Below are 23335 nucleotides of genomic sequence, written 5' to 3' on the forward strand. Positions count from 1 at the left end.
GAAACTGTGAGCCCTCAAATAAACTTTTCCTCCTCTACAATTGTTCTGGTTGGGTCTTTTTAGTCACAGCAGCAATAAAGCTGTCTCACACATGCCCTGGCACCCAACCACAAACCTCATGTGTATCTTCCCATGATGGAATAAACTGTGCTTTTGTTCCAGGAGACATCAAGTAGTGAAGAGGGCAGAACCCGCAGCAGTCCAGTCCTGCCATTCCTCTGCCATTTCCTACAGCAAGTTTATCTCCTGTGCCTGGTTCCCAGTTAGTAATTTGAAAATGTTGTTGGTGTCTACTTCATCTGCCTCTGACAGGGATTAAATGTAGAATGGACCACAGTAACTCAAATATTCTTTGGTGCTGTATTATGGAGTAGCAATGATATATTCTTATTTAGGACTTTTCTGACACATTTTGCATCTTGAATCTATTACTGTTTGTGAGCATACTAAATATGTATGCTTAAAATTTCAAATCCTACCTTTTGAATATGCATGGTAAAAGGTATTCATTCAATAGAATACTTGTATATGTAGATTATTGTATAATTGTTGATAAATTAATAAAAATGCTGTGTAAAATATTCCTGTTGACTAGAGACAGAATAAATGCCTAAAGTCACCTCTACCAGTTTTGTGTTGAAAAATAGAAGGATGTATGTGAAGATTTTCTTTGCATAAAAAGAATTAAATGTGTCAAAGACCTAAAGAAAAGAATTATCTTTTACCATGAATAGCTCAGAGCTGGGAGAACATGCATTTTCTGGAATTCTCTGGTAATCATCTTAAGAATCTCCAGATGAAGAGCTGACCTCTGTGAGGAGACTGAAATGCTCGTTCACATTTAGTCCCTCATGCTGGCTGTTACTACCACTAAAGGACAGCCATCTGCTCGTACAGCTACTCTGTCCATGTCTCCCATAAACTCCTGAAAGGCTGCAGGATGGCTTGCAATTTTAAACTCATTGAACATTATGCCAACAATGTGACTTAAGCTAATTTCCATTAGATCAATTGTCTGATTAATTGGCCACCAGTCAGATTCCCTAGGTACAACTCTTCACAATGATGGTACTCTTCTTCACATTAAAATTCAAATCTTTGTAGAATTCTCCAAGATGCATACTGTATGCTAGTTGCCACAGCCAAAATTAATTTATTTATTCAAGAATTTTATTTGCATCTGAATATTTGACAGTTGTGTTGAATAACAACAACAACAACAACAACAACAACAAAAAACCACAGGGAAATATTTCAGATGCAAATTTTCCTCTTTTGACACTTAATTTGTTGTCACACATTGGCATTGAAACTCTCAGTGTGATATACAGAACCTCCAAACCTTCCCTTTGTTTGTCTTCCCTGATTCCTCATTAACTTCCCTGACTTTCCACAGACACTGTGCTTTCTGCACTTTTCTTACATCCAAATCTTTCTTTATTATCACAATCCCTGTTAACATACCAAAAAAAGCCCCCCCAAAACCATGCATCAGTTAACAAAAAGACTTCCCCAATTTAAATATACACTTACATCTAAATATATAAATATGTATAAAATAAAATTCAAGAGGGTTACTTCTTTTCTGCTCACTCAACAAGTTGCTCAAAATATATGCATATTTACTTTTTTTTGTCATCCTTTTTTTACCATCTTAGTCTGGGCCTTTTAATTCTTTGCTCATATTACTGAAATGTCTTCTTAACATGTCTTTCTGTCTCTTCTATTCAGCATAGCCAAGGTGATTCTCTACTCTCATTGTAGTAATTCCTCTGCTTTATGCCTATTATTTATTTATCAAAATGAAATTCTTCATTTAACTTAAAAGTCAAAGACTGAGTTCTGGCTAGTAGAATGTGGGCAGAAGTGACATGCTCATTTCCATGGCTAGTGGAATGTGGGTGGAAATCACATGCTCATTTCCATACCTGGACCACAAAACCTCCCATACTATTTGCATATACTGTCTCTTTACTTTCATCTGCTGACTACATGTAGGGGATCCATTGGAGAACTTCTGGGTAACTGTGGGTGAAAACTGAAGTAAAAAGATTAAGGTTCCTGAATAACTTCATGGTAAAGAGCTTCTTGCTCTCATATTCTACTCCTGCCATGTGACTCAGACATAAGCAAAAAGGAGAATTCTTTTTGTGAAGATGATGGGGCTTTAGGGGGTATTTGTTAAAGTGGTTAGCCAACATTTTAACCAAATTAAAATCATAGTGTCAGTGTGACTCAAGATTAATAAACTTGTTGGGAGGTTAATATGTGTTTTTTGGACTTTTGGCATATCATTTTCATTATTTTCCTAGTTACGGTTTATGAATCTAATAGTCTTTATTTTTTATAATACTTGAAACAAGTGCTTTTTAATCTAGTTTCAGAATATTTGAAAATAATGACTTATTAGTAGTTTATTCATTCATGCATATAATATATTTATTTAGATCTATTTGGCCTGGGTATTGTGTATAAACAAAAAGGAAAGGAAAAAAAAGTTATATCTTCAGTAAAGAACTACTACAGTGTTGCAAGTGTCTGTAGCAAAGTTTGGGACTTTTTCCTTAGGAATGGGGTAGACACATGAGTTTGGGCAGGAGTTGCAACAATTTAAGTTTCTTAATTTGGTTAACTGTTTATTCTAATCAAGATGATTTCTTTTTAAAATGGAGTTACTTAGGCTAAATTTTTTAAGTAGCACCAGGATAGCAAAACACTACTTTTCCTATAATAAAACCTTATTCTATTGATTAATATACTATAAGCTATAAGGTACTTACTGAGTCAGCTAGGCTTTAACAATAATACCAATGGTTCATTCTTTATTATTCCTGAAATTGGAAAATAAACATATGCCAAGAGCTTTAGATTTGACTCACAGATTAGTTAAAACAAAATGCTCACTCCTGAGGTAACTTGTGAGTTCAATCAATGCTATCATCATGTGTGCATGAGATTGTGAAGCAGCTCTTCATTGTCTACTCTCACTGCCTCTGTGGAGTGGGTTGAAGCATGTCCAGAAAAGCCAAGAGAGGGGAGAGGGAAATGCAGATGGTTGCCATGGCTTCTGAGCCTGGCTCTAGAATCAGGCCTGACCTGCCATAGAGGGAGGAGGGTGCTAAACTTCTTTGTTTTTCCTGTGCTTTAATGGGCTCAGTAAGACAATCTAGTTACCATATTGTATTGTCATTAGCTGTTTGTCTTCCATGCTTGAAGGAAAGGACTATTTGTGATGCAACTAACCTTTAAGAATTTAAACACAAACATTCAATGATGTTTTAACAACTAAGAAAATTAATAAGTGAAGTAATGTCTACATTTTATCATCATTTTAAATAGGATGATATAATTAAGGTATAGACTTGATTGCTTTTTAAACTCTGATTTTACACATAGTTTTTTTTTTTAATTAAATAGGGTTAGGAAAAAAGAAAGCAACAAAGAGAAGTGAAGGATAGGGAGGAATGAATAAACAATAATTGATTGAAAATCGAGAGGAAATAGGACTTATAAGTGGGGATAGAGAAAGAGGTAAGGCATTAAAAATATTAATGGAATCAGCTAGGAAACATTAAGATTATACCCAAGTAGTTCCCTGACCCACCTAATAGGGTGTTGTAAAGATGTAGCACAGTAACCCAGAATTTCTCAGAGGGAAGCTACTCTCCAGATTAGAAAGTCCTATTATTCCATATTATTATTTCCCTTTCATGTTGGGTGGATGTACCTACCAGTGACAGAATCTCCTTTCAGCCAAATAACTCCCATATGTTACATAATGCTGCTGATTAAAATCCTATGAAAGATTCACACTGTATCTGGAACAATAACAGGCTGAATTCAATTCATCAGTCTTTTGGGGAAGCAAAGATAATCAAATTTCCCCTTTCAGCAACTTTGGGACCAAGCCATTTGCTGAGATGACAGCGGATGTGAGTTGTACACTTTTCGTTTGTACACCCGCTGCCTATTAATCATAAGTTTCTAGCATTTTGTAGGTATTTTTTTTCCTTCCTATTCACTTCTATATGGTCTTTGTCATCTAAAGGCAAGGGCACTTCTGTGAAAACTGGTTATAGACACATGCATGAAAAATTAGATCTGTAGGAATATAAAGTTATGGGTGATGGGAGAAAATGTTTAATCAGAAATCTGGCTTCCAACATAATTTTTAATTTATTAGTATGTGACCTGGACAAGTAGTTTAAGCCCTCTGAACTTTGATTGCCTCATCTGTAAAGTGGACAATGATACTTAAATCAGAGAGTTGCCTTGTGGATTAAATTACAAAATTTGTTTGGCTGTACATTGTGGAAAAATCTAGGTATTAAGAACTGCAAAGAAGTCTTGGCACAAACATCCCATTCAAAGCCCTGCACAGACCTGATTAAACTTTAACATGTCTTCTAGCAGCCTGAGGCTGTGTCCCTGGGAAAACCCAACCCCCTTTTGAGTTCCTGTCTGGAAAGCTCTGTCAACAGAATATGCTGTTTGTTCTAACCAGCAAATGATGACAGACTTCTACTTCTTAGTACATTTATTCAAAAGGCATACAATTGTGAGTCTTTTTTTTTTCTCCCTTTTTAAAGGTGTGTGTATCTCCTACAACTCAGGGTTGCCTTTTTCAAGGATCTGAAGGCCATTTTTTGAAAATCCTCGTTAGGAAGGATAAGACCTCTGTCTCCCAGTCTCTGAGAAACCAGGCACAGCTGGTCTGATCATGTTTATATTGAAGAACTCTGCAAATTATCACTTATGTCCTTGCTTTAAAATGCCCAATCACCTCTGTGAAAATCAGTATGGAGTTAAACTGTTTCTCCTACTGTTAGTAGTTCTGTATAAAAAAAGTTTTCAGTGCTTTGAGCTATGTCTTAACTTTGGTTATCTTTGATAATAGAAACTGGCCTTGTAGTGACACCTGTCAAAATTTGGTCCCTAGATCCCTTGATAGTAAGTGTGTGTGTGTTTTCTCTGAAATAGAGGATGGGATTGAGTCTTGTCAGGAAAGGTCATTGAAGAAATTGGGAAAAGGTGAAAAAGTTGTTTGTTTTCTGACTGTGGTTCAGGGGAAAGGCCAAGGACTGGTTTCTGCTCCTAAGTATTAAAGGTTAGAAATGTAATTTGAAATTTTAAACAAGCTTTCTTTAATTCCTTTTTCTTTTTTTAGCTTAAACTGACATGGAATGGAATACATACCCAGTTTTAGGCAAAGCTGGATCCAGAGACCTAAAGGATAAAACTAGGATGCTATTTCTTCCCCTACATCATGTTGTCCAATAAAATGTTCCTTGATGACAGAAATGTTCTATGTCTGAACTGCCCAGTACAGTAGTCACATGTGAATATTAAGCACTTGAAGTGTAGCAAATAGCAACCAAGGAAATGAACATTTTAATTTAATTTGAAGGCATTCAAATGTAAAACACCCACTCAGTGACTACTCTCATAGAGACCACAACTCGAGTCATGCTGCACAGCTGCATCTTGGCTTTGTTTTCAGGCAGACTGCCTCCATCTGGTATCAAGATGGCTGCTGAAAGCTCCAGACTTGGTGGAGTCACTTAAAAATTATGGTCTCACAGAGGGAGAGAACCATCTCTTCCTCAGCAGATTTAGCAGCCCTGAAAGGAGTCTGACTGGCTTTGCTTAGGTAAAGCAAAGGTGGAACAAGGTGGATGATTTTACAGACCAGAGTCATGTGCTATTGTAAGCTGTTAAATTCACTGCCCTCCTTGAATGGCTTTGACAGTTCTCAGATGGTGATTAAAGCAGAAGTTTAAGGACTTTGTGAGAAAGGGCTGTTAAATAAAATTAATGTAGACCATTGTTTTGGACTAAGCTCCTACTCTCAGCCCCAACACAAAATCAAAATGGAGTCACTCAAGTTCCACATAATCAAAAAGAAACTAAATTGTTATCTGGCTTTCTGGGAAATCAGGAGACAGAGATAGCAACAAAATTTCCCAAGGAGGTCAGTTTAATCACCATTATAATGTAGTTCCTTCTTCTTTAATACTTGCAGAAAGGTAATCTGAAGACAATTTATATTAACCAGTCAGTTATTTTCCTATTCTGTCTCCCTATCCCTGCCTTTTAAGGAGAATAACTTTAACACGACCATCCATTTTCTGTTCTTTGTTTCTGCTTTCTATAGACCCTTCTCTTTCTACCAAACTAAACTCTTATGCTCAGCTCATTGGAATTCTTAGTCTATTTTATGGAATGAAGTGTTGCCAATTCTATACTCACAAATAAGCCATTTAAGATGTTTAGACTAACTTTGTAGCTGGTTTTCTGCTTCACAAACAGATGATGTACACTTACTAGGAAATCTCAGAAATATCAGAGATGGGGAAAGTGTGTGATGAGTAGCATACCTGAGAATGAAAGTGGAAATTAAATACAGAAAACATGAACAGGGAACTGTATTCATGACAAAATCTGTATTCAAATTCTTGCAAAGCTGAGGCATGGATTATACATTTAAGAACTTGGAACTATTAGGTGTTCAAATTTTACCTATCATTTTTTGCACACACACACACACACACACACACACATGCACACACCACAATAATGTTTCCTTCAATAACAGAATTTTTTGTGCATTGTTGGTATTGGTGACATGAAGAGACATTATAGAGTTACCTTTAGGATTTGTTGTATTTGTTAGTCATTTTCTGTACTCCTAAGAGCTAGAAAAACTCACTGTTGAGGATGTTAAATCTATGGACCAGAGCTAATATGCAGTCATTGCAAAACAATATAGCATATTGGTTGTTAAAATATAATAATGAGGGCTGGGGTTGTAGCTCAGTGATACAACCCTTGCCTCACATACATGAAGCCCTGGGTTCGATCCTCAGCACCATATAAAAATAAATAAATAAATAAAAATAAAGAAATTTGCTGCAGTCTGGCTGGGCACAATTCAGGAGCAACTTGTCAAGCAGAAATGAACTTTATTTTTAGAACATGCAGCACCACACAGAGCTCTTCAAGAATTCCTTCAGAGCCCAACTGCCACCACTGGCTTCTGGGGAGCCTCTCAACCTCCACTCCTCCCGCTCTTGAGGCCGATTGGCTGGTTCGCATGGGCGGAGCCAAAAGAGTCCCCCAATGAGCAGCTCCATGGTCTGAAAGGGCGGGGAAACAGCCCAATGAGCATCAGGGCAGAGGAGCCAGTCAGCTGGAAGTTTGCTGGGGCTGCTTGGCTGTGGCTGTCAACAGAAATTGTGTTCATTTACAACTATTTTTTTTAAATATAAAATGATGTTAGAAAAGTTTTATATAGAAACTGTCCTAGTGTCTTGTGTGTTTCCCCTGCCCCTTGTTGCTTCTTGCACAGGCCAGTGGGTGCCTCCAGTTCTAAGGTTCTAAACAAGTTATGTTTTGACCAGTCAGGGCCTTTGTACTCCAGCTTCCCTAAAATCCCAGATGCATAACCATTTTATGTTTAATCTGCATTTTATTTTGTATAAATCTATTCATTCACCTTACTTTTTGATTACATAATTTTAATTCTTTTTGTGACAACAGATACAGTGAGAGAATGTTGAAGATATGTTGCCTTGTTTGAGAAATCCATGCAGTCTTTGCTTTATAGAGGATGGATATAGTAAAAAGAAGGAGTTAAAGTCTGATTTTTGTGATGTAATCCAGTGACACCTGGAGTGAAGCCTGAAAGCCAAATATTATCTAAAGAGAGCAGCCACCAGTAGCTATATATTAGACAGTCATTTTCAAAATGTTGTGGCTGGATAGGGGCTACAAATAACTGGGACAAAAGCAATGATCACTTGGATGTGTCATTTTCAACCTAATAGCTCAAATTTCTCTCTTACAGGTGTTCATGAGAATCACAAAGAAATGTGGGATGATTAGCCAAAGACTCTGTGTGTGTGTGTGTATGTGTGTGTGTATGAATGTTTATATAGTCTCAACATAATTACAGTAATTGGCTTACATCAGTTGTTTAGTTAGGTCCTACTAAAACTTTACAAATATTTTGTGCAGGTTGAATGATTAAAAGTTCTGACCTCAAATCAAGCCAATTCTAAGACAAAACTATAGATGTTAACAACCCTAAAACCTTAAGGGAAAAGGACTTTTGTACTTTTAGGCCCCTGGGAATAAGCATACATTATAAGAGTTGCTTTAGAATATTAAGCATCAACTCTTTCACCAGCTGACGGATAAAGCATGCTAGTGGTGGAACAATGAATTCAAAGAGGTTTTTGATTTCATCTCTTTTGACCATCATTCCTTTTCCTCAGATACAGTTCAAAAACATTGGTTACCTTAAAATTGTGAAAAAACTTTTAAATTTGTAAAATCCAAATGTGAACATCTCAAGGATCAAATTTATATGACTTACAATGATGTCACAGGACAATATAACAACATAGATCTATGTTCCTTTATTTAGATTGTTTGCTAAGGAAAACTATGGCAACTTCCATGACTTCCAAAAAGTCTCAACTCAGCATTTGAGATCATTTAGTAGTTAGCCAAGTGGCAGAGCTGCAAAGTCATTTTGAGTAAGATATTTAAAGAAGTAAGTAGTGCTGTATGTCATCAGCTGGTGTAATTTAACTTGCAAATCACATGTTGGCAACAGCTAGTTGGCAGCAGATGGCTGAACTTCACTGTGTTTCAGACCCCAAACCTATTGTTTCCTATTTTGTGTTAGAAATCTAATTAAAAGCCTTTTTATGACCACAGATTAATTATAAACAAGGCTTTTTATCTAATAAGAACAGACCTGTGTTTAACAGCTCCTCCCAACCCTCTATTTTTGAGTACTCAAGAAAGAATTTTTTTTCCAAGCTGATTTATTGAAAATAAATAAACCTAATCTTTCCATCTTAAATTTTATGAGTTAATACTAGGCCAAATATGAGTCACTTATTTACCATTTAGGACATCAATTGCTACTCACTTAAAACAACTTGCTAATTTAATTGGAGTAGTTTTAGTTAATTTGGTGAAATTTGTGAAAGACAACTTTCTTCTAACTAAATAATTGCCATTGCAAACAGGATCTTATACAGCATAATTCTAGAGTCTTTTACATGTGTTTTAGTTAACTTTTTTGTTGCTGTGACTAAAAGACCTGACAAGATCAATTTTAGAGAAGGAAAAGTTTATTTGGGGGCTCATTGTTTCAGAAATCTCAGTCCACAGAGGGCTGGGTCCATTCCTTGGGGCTCTAGGTGAGGCAGAACATCATGGTAGACAACTATGGTGAAGGAAGTGGCTCACATGATGATCAGAAAGCAGTGAGAGACTAAGCTCAGCTCAACAAACATATACCCCAAAGGTATTCCCCCATGACCCACCTCTTCCAGCCACACTCTACCCACTCAGCTAATCCCTATCAGGGGATTAATTCACTGATTGGATTAAGGCTTTCATAGCCCAATCATTTCTTCTCTAAACCTTCCTGCAATTGTCTCACACTTGAGCTTTTGGGGGATACCTCACTTCCAAACCATAACAATACATGAAGTACAATTAATATCAGAAAAAATGACAAGTTTCATCAGTTTTCCTATCTCTCCATGATTGTGTGAAGAGGCAACTGGTGTTTTTGCACCACCTGTTTTCATATGATGTAAAATAAGCCACACATGCCAATGTACTAAACATTTTGAAAGAGAAAATCCACAGGTATGTGCTCAACATCTTCATAAGTGTTAGGTTATTTACCTAATAAATTAAAAAGTCCAAATTTTAAATTTGTGTTTTAATATTCTACTTTAGATAAAAGAGATCATGGAACTCAAGTATAATAATAACTAGAGCAGAAAATTAATCAAAATTGGAAGTAGAAATATACTAGAGAAAGTCAGTATAATCAAAAGTTAGTTCTTTGAAAATATCAACAAATTTGATAAATCTTTAATCAAGTCTAACCAAGCTAAATCAAAATTGGACTTGAAAAGAGTAGAACAACAGATCATACAGACATTAAAAGAATAAGTAGAGATAACTACTTAGAAAATTCAGTTCCTATGAACCTAACACCTTATGTGGTAGACAAATACTTTGGATGATTCAAACTGCCCAAAATTTCTCAAGATGAAATAGATAACCTGAATAGATCTACAAGATCTACATATTTTAAACAAACTTCTCTTTTCTCCACAGTAATACATTTTTGCATGATTGTTTACTACACAAATATTCTTTAAAAGTAGTCTAGAATAAAGGCAGTTGGTGTTTCTGCTCTTAAGATGCAGATATGCAAGAGACCTGTAGAGAATTGTCTTCTACTAGAACTGAGATGATACAAGGATGTTTTAGCTTTATAGACTTTAGTTCTCCCTGTACTTAGGTGTAGTCCTCTAGAATTTCAAAATGAGAAATTAAGAGCCTGGGAATTTTCTAAATCTTGTTGAGTGGTCTTGAACAGTTTCTGTCTTTTCAGCAGTGAAAGATTGTAGACAACTCTCTGTTCGTTCTCTCTCTCTCTCTCTCTCTCTCTCTCTCTCTCTCTCTCTCTCTTTCTTTTTCTATTTAACTTTTATAGTTTGCCCATATAGCTTAACCAAATGGAGTGAAATCCTGCAGCATTTGACTTACTTTTTGAGTCTTATCGCTAGGATCTGGGATCCTAAACTCTTGGATACATTAGCAGCTCTATTTTTGTGTATGTGCTATGTCCCATGAGATAATAACTCAAGGCTCCGTTGGCCTCTTTCTTGATTAACAGAAGTCGTGAGTGTTCCCTCAGTCTGAGATAAATCCCCAAGGACAGTAAAAGTGGTAGCCAGAGTATCACAGCATGATTTTCTAGTATCTGTTCCCCAGATGCCAACACCCAGATGACTAGGTGATATTGTACACACAGAGAGGTTGTCTAATGTGCTAACTTAATTCTTAGCAGTTAGCCTGGTTCCAGGACCTGCTGAGAGGGAAGCAATGGTCCATAGAACATCTGGCCCATTCTCCATGGTTCCAGGGTTGCTGGGCTCTTGAGTCCTCAAGTTCTTGTAGCTTCAGTCTCTAATCCTTGTCAGAAGTGCTTTGTTTTCCTTCTATTTCTCTGGCTTTTCTACTTTTTCTTGAGGGAAGTATTGGGTTCTGATAAGGCTAAAAACATAAAGCATACAAGTGCATTAATAAATCCATGTATGGAAAATACAAAATACTTTACTAAGAAAATATATATCAACAGAAATATGGGTAGGCATGGAATTTTAGCTTGCATGCATGAAGCTTCTACTTATCTACATGTGGAATTAATAATATTACCTATTTGTTACTTGTTTATTTTTATATTCCCTTCTTTAGGAATGTTAGCTCTATAAAATCAGATTACTTTGATTTATTCTTTAATACATCCCCATTGCATTGAAAAGCACATGGAAACTGGTAGATATTCAATAAAATTAAATAAATAAATGGCTGAATTCAAATAGTTGAAAAATAATAGTGAAACACTTTAAAGATTTTTGTTTTCTATCTGGATACTTATGGATTTTTATCTAGTAATTTGGGAATTTTAGTTAGCAGTCTCCTGCATATAGAAGTTATTGCAACAACAGGGAGGCCCTCCTGGTGACCCTGGAATCTGTTTATTCCTGAGCTTACACACTTGGAATCCTTTTCTATCACTGATGTTCTTGGTATCAACCTTAACTTCTAGAGGTGTATGACTTACAGATGATGTAACTTTAAAATAACCAATGAGACTTTCCTCCCCCTAAATCTCCTATATTTGTATTTAAAATTCCACATATTTATTTCCTTTTTTTGTTTTGTTTTGTAGCTCTGTTCATGTTGTTGACTAATCTTTTTTTTGAATGTTTATTTATTTATTTATTTTGGTATAGTCTTCTTATTTTTACTTCTGATTCTTTTTATTCTTGTGGATTCAAATTATCATCTGGGGTCATCTCCTTGGTTCAATATGGCTTTGCTCCCATCCATGTCTTTTGTGCTATTATTGGCAGATATATTCCCATGTGTTACAATTCAACCTATTTATGTATTATATACATGTTTTAACAATCATTTTCATGCCAGTTAAGAGAAAAAAAGAGAAGAAATGTTAATTCATATTGTCATCTATAATTACATAATGAATTTGACTGATGTTCTTTATTTAATTTTTTTGTGAACTCAAATTGCTCTCTGGGGCATTTGCTTTCAGCCTGAAGAACTTCATTCAATATTTCTTGTAAGAGTGGTTTGCTAGCAACACATTTGTTCATCCAGGAATGTCTTTATTTTGCCTTTACTTTTAAAAGATAGCTTTCTTTTGTATAGGATTCTTGGTTGACAGATTATTTTTCAGTGCTTTGAAAATGTTATCCTATTGTCTTCTGGGCAATAATTGTTTCTGATGAGAAGTGAGCTGCTAATTTTATTGGGGTGCCATTGTGAATAATGAGTCATTTTTCTCTATTTTCAAGATTTTATCTTCTCTTTGGCTGTCAGTATATTTACCATAATGTGTCTATTTGTGGATCTTTTCACATTTTTGTATTTGGAATTTGTTGAGCTTGCTAGATTTAAGAGTAATGTTTTTTCAAAACTGATGGACATCATTTTTTTCAGAATTTTTTTGTCGACTAATCTTTAAACAAACACTTTTATGTAGGGACATTTATCAATTCATTAACCAGATCATTTCTCTTCATGCTAGAAGAAATCTAATTAGGTGACAGTTGTGTACCTGGGAAGGATTAATAACCTCAGGAAAGGCAGAAGAGAGTTACCAAGGATGGTAACTGGGAACACCAAAGAAAAATAGCATCCCTTGAGATGCTGTTTTTTATTTTATTGTCCTGATATACCCCCATCTCAAGGTAATGCAAGTGGAATATTTGTGTGTGTGTGTGTTTGTGTGTCTTCTATTATCTTTATGTATATTCTGTTATGGTCCAAATGGGGGAAAGTTGGGCCTTCCAAAAAGCATATTATGGAAACATATTTTGGGAGATGCAAATATCACAACATTTTGTTTCTGATTTAGCTATTCAGATCACATATGAATATGTATTTTATCCTTTTTTGCTCTAATACCACCAAATAGCAAGAATGATAACAGCTTTAATGCAAATCATCTACTTATTTTTATACAGGTTGACTCTTCTTTATCTGAAATGCTTATGACCAGAAATGTTTCAGATTTTAGATCTTTTTTTTTCTGATTTTGGGGTATTTGTCTATACTTAATGAGATATTTGGTGGATGAGGCCCAAGTCTAAACACAAAATTGATGTATATATACCTTATATGTAATTCTATATAATTTTGATGTATTTTGACCAAGACCTATTACATGGGGTCAGGCAGGAATTTTCTACTTGTGGCATCATATTGTTACTAAAAAATGTTTCAGATTGTGGAATATTTAGGATTTTTTATTTTGAGATTAGGAGTGTTCAACCTATTTTATTTTGCTTTGAATAGGTTAATGACAATTTAAGTGTCTTTGACCACAAGTATTTTACTTTGGCATGATGTAGCTCTGTATTTACAAAATAATATGCTTTTGTTGACAGATTGCTGTCTTTTAGCAACAACATATAAATGTTGTAGATACAGGTAAAAGACTGGTGATTATAGATTTAGTTAAGAGAGCCACAACCAAAGTTAATGTCTACAGTCATTTTCTCTGTATGTGCTTAGAATATGGAACGATGTATTCCATATATATGATATGATTAAATAACCCTGTGCAAATACTATATGTTTGCATTGAAGAGTGTGTCTAAAAATGGAGCTAACCACCTGTAGGAAGTAAGTTGTAACTAAACCAAGGGCCTTTCATCAGTTCCCTCTCCCTACCTCCAAATACTGTGTGGAATTTGGATTCACTTCCATTCTTACCCAGTCTCTTTGCTTTTCTGGTGCAGCACTAGGTAATTCACAGTCTTCACCTGTAGGAGGCAGAAAAATAGATTTAAAGCACAGATTCTAGACTTTGACTCCTCTTAATGGTGTAATCTGGAGTAAGAAGATATCTAATCCTCAGATTCTGTATACTGGTCTGCAAAGTATAAAATTTTAAAATGATACCTACCTATAAGGTTGTAGTGAGTGTTAAATTAGATAATATACACAAGGCATGATGCTGGCAGACACCAAATGTTTAATAAATAGTAGTTTCTATTATTGTATGGTTAATGGAATAGCATCCCCTGCCTCCTCATATTTCTGCAAAGGGAAGAAAATTGCTATTCTACTCTCCTAGAGAAAAACTGGTAGGTTAGGGAGAGAACTTCTCTTTCTGCTCACTCCTATTCATAGGTAGACAAGGGGTAATTTTATTAGGAACTTTCAGTTCCTAATGTGTGCAGCCTAGCTCCTTTACTTCTCAGGTTTGCTCACAGGACATTCAATTTGGTGTCCTTTCTTCCAAGCCTACATCCATGGATGAGACTTGCTCTTGTCCAGCTATTCCAGCATCTAATATAGGGTGAAAACATGCCTATTTTAATAATAAAAATCCTATAGTTTTCAGTAAGCTTCATTGGCATTATGATGATTTCATATCCATATGTCTTTATTCTCCTTCTACTTGTTTTAAAATTAAATGATGATGTACAAAAAGGCATATATTTTTACCTCTGATTCTCCCAAGTTTTTATTTTCTAAATCACTGCTGGGTCCTTTGGTGCTATTAACTGCAATTATCACCATAGAATTCCTTTACATTTTGAGTCTTAGGTATTTTCTGTTATTTGTGGCTGCCCCTTGCCAGGAAATGGCCATTGCCCCTGTTGGAGAACTTCCATGAATGCCTTTGGCCCTGTTTCTATCACAGCTGCCAGGCTGAAGTGAGAGATGATAGTGTCTTAGACAATTTCTCAGAGTTTTCCACTGCCCCCTCCACCGGACCAAGTCATGGGCACCTCCAGTAACTGGCATTGGGAGCGGACCCCTTAGGTAGCACTTGTCCTTGAGAGATTCTGCCTCATCTCCTGGCTGACTCCTACTGTGGTCTGTTCACATAATCATTTCCTGTGGAAATAAGCATCACATTGGTCCATAAACTAGCCTGGAGGCTCAACTGTCATTTATCCCACAAGACTTGAGTGTGTGGGCTGAAGGCTGGTATCCCATGAAGTTTCCTGACCTCTTTTCTCCTTGGCTGATATCCCTGCCAATCTCTCTGTCTCTCCATTTCAAATAAATCAATTTAGTTTACTGCCAAAACAACCCCATGCAGTATATTCCATGCAGGGCCTTTTTTTCCTGCTGTTTCAAATATTTATTTTAGGTTGTAAAAATTTTTATTGTTTTGAACTCTGATTACAAGTCACATGACCAAGAACAACTAAAAAACGAGATTGAGGATCTGTAAAAAGAAGTACAGCATCCTACAAATACCCAAGAAAGGTAGGCATCCTACTTATGATGAATATTTGTTCAGTGTTATGGAATTTGTTTCAACTGTTTATTTTTTCCTTTTTAATGAACACTCACCTCAAACATGCTACATAAAGTGTTTCAAATCGAAATAATGATGTGTAAATAAGAATCTGAATTTTTAAAATTAAACTCTTTACTTGGCTCAGTGAACTTGCAGTAAATACTAAATATAAAGAAAAATCTCCTCAACAATATCCCCTTCCCATTTTGGTTACCAAAAACCCACAACAGGTGTCCTAATCTTTTCATGTAGAATTCATAATAGAACTACTACATAACTGGCTTTATCTAAAGATGAAAACTTTTAGACTAATTTTCTTCTTCTTTATATTTACACATAGAATTTATTCAAGAGCTTCCAAAGACTATTAGTGGGAAGATAAAAAGAAATGAACTGAAGAAGAAAGAATGGAAAACAATTTAAATTCATCCCATTATTATAGTACATATGAAATAAACATGGTATCTCTAAATTTGTAAAAACTATAAGTTTAGGAAGAGGTGATTTTAAAAAATGTGACAGTATGCTTATAAACTGTTGATTTAAAATATTTTGTAATTATGACATCAGAGGCTGAATTTGATATAAAATAGTCAATAGATTCCTATGTACCAGTGTAATTGTTCCTATAATTTGGCACCACAAAATACATGTCATCAATTGCTCAGGAATTTTTATTTTGATACTTCTTTTTTGTAACACTAGGGATCAAACCCAGGGCCTAGCACATGCCAGGTACATGTTCAACCACTGAGCTATATCTCCAGACCACAGCATTCTTAAATGTTTGGTATAGAAGCAGTTTCTATAAATCAATCAAATCTCTGCCACATTGGATTTTAAGCCTTAGTTAAATAATTCCAATATGTGAACATACAAATTAGAACTAATAATTAAGCCTTGAATAAAACTAAACAACTTATAATTTTTCAGAAAAGTAAAAAATATCAATCTGGAGATTATCATAATTTTCAAGTATCTACCTAAAAATAGAGTAGGGAATTTTATTAGTCACATTTTTATTCAAATAATTTAAAACTAGCTTATAATTTGTTTCAAGGTCTAACTAGAAAAATGAACATCATGTACTATTATTGCTTATTATATTTAACCTAATGAATACAGTTTATAAAATATTTTGTAATTCTTCAAGGAGGTATGAAATTCAGCAAACATTACTATATGAAATATAAATAAATGTGTAAGATAGCACCAGAATGTTCATGTTTGGGAATTTAAGGAATAATTAGGATTCATACCTGAACAAACAGAAGGCAATTGTTAAGCAAATGGTGAGTGAAAGTGGAAGGCATGAAATATATTTTCTCTTTCTGTGTGTGTGTGTGTGTATGTGTGTGTGTGTATGTGTGCGTGTGTATATGTGTGTGTGTGTATCTGCTACAATACAGTCTACAGAATTCAGATATGTTAAGACTCCATAACTTGTAGCCCTATACTTTTTTGTCTTTCCTGCACTAAAAGTCACATAAAAGTTGTCCTAAAAGTAAAAACAGTTTAACTGTAGAGAAAATTTATCAATTCCTCATTGAAGGTCTGAGTCTCAAAGAATTTTTAGTAGGAAGACAATTACTGCCACGAATATGGCTTGTTACTGGAGAACTAAAAGTTGAGTCTCCCTGGGGAATGAGATAGAACCATGTTGATGGCTTTTTCCTTCTGAAGTGTTTGTTCCCATTTAAAATAATCACAACACTTTCTGTTTTCTTGGTATTTGCCAATAGGGCAATAATAGAAGACTCTTCCATGGTTTGGTCCATTGTTAGAAACAACAAGTCTCTTAGATCTTCGGCCACACTTGCATAAGGGAGGTGTCATTTTCCCACTCTTCCAAGGCTCCTGTAGATTCACTGCAGAAGTTAATACAAGGGGTGGGGGGCAACCTTCTGACAAGAACTTTTTCTTGGGGAGCAATCAGATGATGCTGGAGTTTCTTCATGAATAGTGAAGGTCTGGTTTTTTTTTTGCTGGTGGGAAAACTGGGGGACTAGATGAATTCCTTTTAGAGACACCTAAAGAAAGAGGGTGTTTCCCCAAAACTGAAGCATGAGATGCATTGACACTGTTAAAGGCACATAATTTGCGTTCAGGTAACTTAAAGGCAGACACATCTGAACCTGGATATTTAGCTTCTTTTACATATAAATAGTAGTGTGAGGACTCTTCTACACAATGGACTTAGTGGTCTCCAATTCCTGAAAAGTTTTCTTGATGCCTCCAAAATTTTCATGACTCAGCACTTCTGTCTCTTTTAAAACCATTATTCTTTCTTCAGAATTAAGTGAAGTCTCTACTTTTGTGTCACTAATAGGAAGTAGACTATATTTTCCTCAGGTTGAGATGCTGGCAGTAAAACTATGTCTTCCCATTCAGCCAACATAGGCAAACAGTCAAGAGTAGAACTTATTTCCATTTCAGAAACATGATTAACAGAAGGAATGGTAGTAGAGACAAGTACCAATTATGAATTAAATGTTGAAGAATTAGATTTGGTATTAACTACAAGATGTTCATTTTTATTTTTTATTTTTTTGCTTCTGCACATAGATAGATGAATACCTATGATTCCATAGACAAATCCAACAGCTTTAGAAATTCTGCATTTATACTTTCTTGTTGAAGGACCTTGTAATTTTCATCAGGCACCCATCTCTGATCATTTTCCAAGCAAGAAGAGCAGTATTGCGAGAATCATCCAACCCAGAATTCTATTCCCACTTCCTGCAAGGCACCGCTTAGTCCTTTTGGCTTTCTTCTATAGAAGAGCTTGTAAGTTGCTCTGAGATCAATCCAGGAATTTAAGAACATGGGTTTTAACAGTTGTTTTCTTTTACACTCATACTCCAGGCAAACCCCCAAGTCCCAGTCTGACCAAGTAACAAATGACACAATTTTGCTGCAGAAGTAGAAGGCTCTGAAACTCCAGTAGCAAAAATAATTTTCTTCTGTTGCTGAATCTTATGAATCCATTTACAGAACTGAGATAAGCAAATCTTCAGAGGGGCTTCTTCATCAACTTGAGCCTGTTTTATGCCTGTCAGCTCCATGCAAAATTCTGAAAGAACTGGATGTTCTTGAGGCTGAACATAAGCATGGAATTTGCATTCAATCTCTCCAGTTAATGTGTTCAGCAATACTGCTGGAAATTAAATTATTTTCCTGGCTATTGTGGTGTTTCCCATCATTCCAGCAGGTGGATTCAAAATCAATCACAATTAAGTAGTCATACAATGGATTTGCTTCTTCCTAGTTTCTCATTGCTGGTGCAATTGATTTTCTCCTAATTAATCCAAGCTGCCACACCAGGAGCTTGGTTGCCATCCCCAACACTCCGGGTTCTCCAAAGTCCAGCTGCCGGAAGTCCATGCAGAGCCTTTCTAATTAAGAAATGGAATTATCCCAGACTCCTAGGTGGGCCCTGGGAGCTCTCCTCTGCAACACAAGGTGGGGGGAGGCTCTTTTCCAAACTGTCAGGATGCATGCTGTGTCTACGCACACTGTGAGAATGGTTACTTTCTCTTTCCTGTATACATTTCTTCTGATTGGATGCACATATTTTATTTTAGCTTTTTCACTGCTGTCACTAAAAGGATTGATAAGCACAATCACAGAGGAGGAAAAGTTTATTTCAGGGCTCATGGTTTCAAAGGTCTTAATCCATAGGAAGGATGGCTCCATTCCTTGGGGTTCGAGGTGAGTCAGAACTTCATGGTGAAAAAGTGTGGCAGAGGAAACCAGTTTCACATGATGATCAGAAAGCAGAGAGGTTCTACTCTCCAGATACAAAGTATGTCCCCTAGAGCCTTGCCCCAGTTAACCACTTCCTTCAGCCACACTCACCTGTCTTCAGTCACCACTTAGTTAATCCCATCAGGGATTAATTCACTGATTAGGTTAAAGATATGGCTCAATCATTTCTCCTCCATACATTCTTTCATTGTCTCATGTGAACTTTTGGGGGACACCACATTTGAACCATACACATTTCTTTCATTATTGAGCATGCACATTTTATCTTTCCTTTTTAGGGATCCTCTCCCATATAGTGGAAATACCCCACCTGCTTTCTAGATTGAGCTACAGCTGTTGAGATGAATATCTTGGTCAGGGATTGTAGGCCCAAAGCAGAAGCATATTGCTAGTCAAGGAGGTATTTTTGGCACAGGTTTTGTGCAACAGCTGCTGTATTTTCAGTTTTGACCTTGGCAGACCTTTTCTTAGATGTGCTTTGCCAAAAATTATGGCTTATTTGCCATATTTTTCTCTTCCCTCAATTAGAAAAGAAGGAACGGTTGAGAGCTAAAGTGGGGTCAATATGGAGTTGAACCTCTAGCAAATGATACTCTTTCCTTATGACCATCCAAAATTTGGGAGATATTTGTGTATCCCTCCACTTCATTACATATGTATGTGTACATGTATATATGTAGTAAATCGGTCATTTCTTTCAATAGCAGATACCAAGAAATTGATGGTCTGTGATGGTTTGCTGATGTGTGCAGAGATTTTTGGTCTAGTGAAATATATCTATCTATATGTGCTCTTTTGAGATCCTATGTTTATTTCTTTTTCTAAAATTTCTTATATCCAAGATTTAAAAAAACAATCATTCCATACCAGTTGATTATAAAAATAAGAATTGATGATGTCTGGGACTAAAAATTCTCATTGCTTTTTGTTGCCATTCATTGTTTTGAAACTAACTGCCTGGGACATAGTTCCAGTGGTCTTATTTCCCTGAACCTCCTTGCACGCCAGGATCTCTCCTCTAATGCACTTTCCCCATTACTACTGAAGAAATAGAGATCAAGATATGATTTTGAAATTGTCATATTTTCCTGTTTTCAACTCCTTGTGGTTCCTAATTTCCTACAGAATAAATTTCCTCCTCTTTATGTTCATATAAAAGGAGAGCCCTTCATCCTAATGAGGCAGGATGATCAACCCAAATTAAAATCTTACACTGGAGGTTTTGTTTTGTTTTCTGTCTGCCTGACTGGAAGGCCCACTCATGCTTTGATGCTCATACATTCTGTGTTGCCTCAAGCTTTGACAACTCTAACATTAGTCAACACCAATGAGTTGTTTTGAACCCAAGCAATTCTTTTGTTTTAAGGAACAAGTACAGGACAACACAGGTTAACAAACACATTAAACCATCCCATTATGGGAATAAGAAATTAAAATTGAGTCAGAGAAAGAGAGCAATTAAGGGGGACTCTCCAATGAAAGTTTAGTTTTTCAGCAGAACAGTTTAAAAGCCCCGAGAGAGAGAGAGAGAGAGAGAGAGAGAGAGAGAGAGAGAGAGAGAGAGAGAGCGCCAACACTGTAACCTCCTTTGGGACCGCTGTATGCCGAGGGAGGTTTTTCTTGCTCCTAATAAATCTGTTGCTGAATTCTCACCCTCCTTAGTCTGCAAATTTCATTCTTGCGGTGTGTGAGACGAGCCCTCCAGCGCTCACTGGACCCCGTGTTACACCAGTGTGAAGCTCCAGCTTTCCATCCTGCGGTACCACTTTCTCACCTCCTCCCCACCTGTTTGTCATCCTTTCTCCCAGGGGCCCAAAATTCTAATTAAATGCTCTTTTTGGAACTTATGGTGCACTGTTATGCTTCTGAGAAGTTCCTTGTGGTATATGCATCAGATATTACCTTTAAATTCCCTCTCTTCCTTATCTTCATAGGAAATTCATACTCATCCTTCAGGATTCAACTCAAAGAATTCCTCATTATGAGATGCTTGAGTTAATTGTGTGTTTGTCTTGCCAGCTTATTGTGCACTCTTCATGGATAAGATAGTCAGTCATTCATCATTTCTATTGTGGTGTTGTGAGACCAGGAAGAGGAGCAGGAGGCTCTCTTATGTGACTGCCTCCGAAACACTGATTTTCCTTTCTGGCTGTTATTATCCCAGCTTGTTGTTGTTGCTTCTGGACCCAGCAAATGTGGGTGGTGGTCTCCACAGCCCCAGCTTGGATGCATTCAGACCCAAGCTGCCCACTCAGGTAGCACTTGCCCTTGAGAGATTCTGCCTGATTCCCTGACTAACACATACTGGATGTCTACACACATGCTCATTTCCTCTGGGAGTAAGCTCTGCCCTGCCTCACACTGGCCCATAATTGACCAGGAAACTCAACTCTCATGTCCGTTGCACGGCTCAAGTGTGTGCATTGAAGGCAGTTGCTCCTTGCAGGTTCCTGGCCTCTTTACTCATTGGTTGATCTCCTTGCCCCTCTCTCCAATTAAATAATTCAGCTTATCATAATAACCCTAAGCCCTACATGCAATTATCATACCTATTTTATACATGAGGAAACTGAGGCACAGAGAGGTATGAATTCAAAAGTGCTAAGATACCCGAGCAGTCTGGCACCAGGGTCAATGTTCTCAACCCACTGTACTGTACTGGGTTGAGAACATTATTACTACTGTTCTCTGTAGTCTTTTATTGTAAACATCATGCTTAAGTTAGAAAATGAATTAATATTTTTATTGCCTACAACAAGCCAGTCTATTTATATAAATATAGATATATAAATAGATTTGAGTATATTAATTGAATCATTAAATCACTGGGAAATTGATGGAGCCATGGTTGAAATCCTCATTTGACAACTCTAAAGTAAATGATGTTTTAACTAAATATAACTGCTTTCTTAGTTTAGATTCCAAAAGTAATTTGTAAATATTTGTGTGTGAAGAAAATGTAACTTTACAGATGTATTCATGACAGGTGGCTGGTGAAAAGGTGAGTGATTTTAGGCTCTGAAAGTTTCTGCTGTGCAATGACATTTTGTTTATTTTTTCAACTCATATTATCAAATGCCTGACTTTAAAAAAAAGCCAAAAATGAGATGGAAAATTCAAAATTTTATTCCAGTGACTGAGTCCCATTGTGATGAGTAGACCAGAGTGAATAAATTGAACCTTGTGTATTCAGCACCTCAATTATTAAATGTATGTACAGAAACCTGTTCTGTCAAATTACCTGTGGGGTTTGTTGCTGCTGTTGCAGATCTGAGCCTTTATCTATTTGTGCTCTGTCATCATAACTGGATTTTGCCTTTTAAACTGAACACCAAATTAACCCATTAAATAGATATCACTGATTCCCATAGAACATCTGAATAATGTACATCAGTACTTGTTTTAATCATTTATTTTAATCGTGTTGCTCATTCAACAAGGTTAAACAAAAGTTACTGAAATCAAAAGTGTCAAATCATTAAACTTGTTTCAGATAGATTATAGCTGTTAGGACCTAAATGGAGAGGGAAGTATGTATATTTTTTGATTTTCTGCTTATTTTATAAGCCTCCCTACCTTTTTATTTTTCTTTTCACAATATTGGTAGACTGTAGATTATTTCTTTTTGTTTTATGCCTGGTTACTATTTTTTTTTCCAGACTCACTTGCTTTTCTGGGAATCTGACACCAGCCACAGCTTGAAGACTGAAATTTCTCATTTTTCTCTTTCTTGGAAGAGACTTCCTTGCTCTCATGCAGAGAGCAACAAAGGACTTTATTGGCATGACTGGCTTTGGCCTTGTGAATGGACCTTCTCATAGCATCTGAAAGCTGGTAGCAAAATGTCAGAATCCCAAATGGGGTGTGAAGAAATGCAGTCAATGAAGGAAACAAAATTCCTGGCAAGATCCAACACATGAGAGAGTCATTTAGCATTTGCTATGACTTGGAAAACCCAAGCATTTCTTTGCGTTCTCTGGCACATTTACAACCAATGGCTTTCTGTGGTAACCAGATATACTGGCTGTACTAAAGTGAACTGCTCATTTCTATCTCCATGTTGGAAGGTTATCTGGCTGGTCTATTAGCTATGACCTAGAGTATCAGCCAGTTATCCTGTGTTCATTCAGTTGGGTCATTGTGCCCTGTCAGTGAGTCAGTTACAGAGTTCCATCT

The 23335-nt window shown here is 36.3% G+C and overlaps 1 pseudogene; it reads right to left on the reverse strand.

Moving 5' to 3' along the window:
- Nucleotides 1-16926: 16926 nt before the first annotated feature.
- On the reverse strand, nucleotides 16927-18730 carry LOC114098967 (ERI1 exoribonuclease 2-like; annotated as a pseudogene).
- Nucleotides 18731-23335: the final 4605 nt, after the last annotated feature.

Source organism: Marmota flaviventris, chromosome 8 (assembly GCF_047511675.1).
Source record: "Marmota flaviventris isolate mMarFla1 chromosome 8, mMarFla1.hap1, whole genome shotgun sequence".
Lineage (NCBI taxonomy): Eukaryota > Metazoa > Chordata > Mammalia > Rodentia > Sciuridae > Marmota > Marmota flaviventris.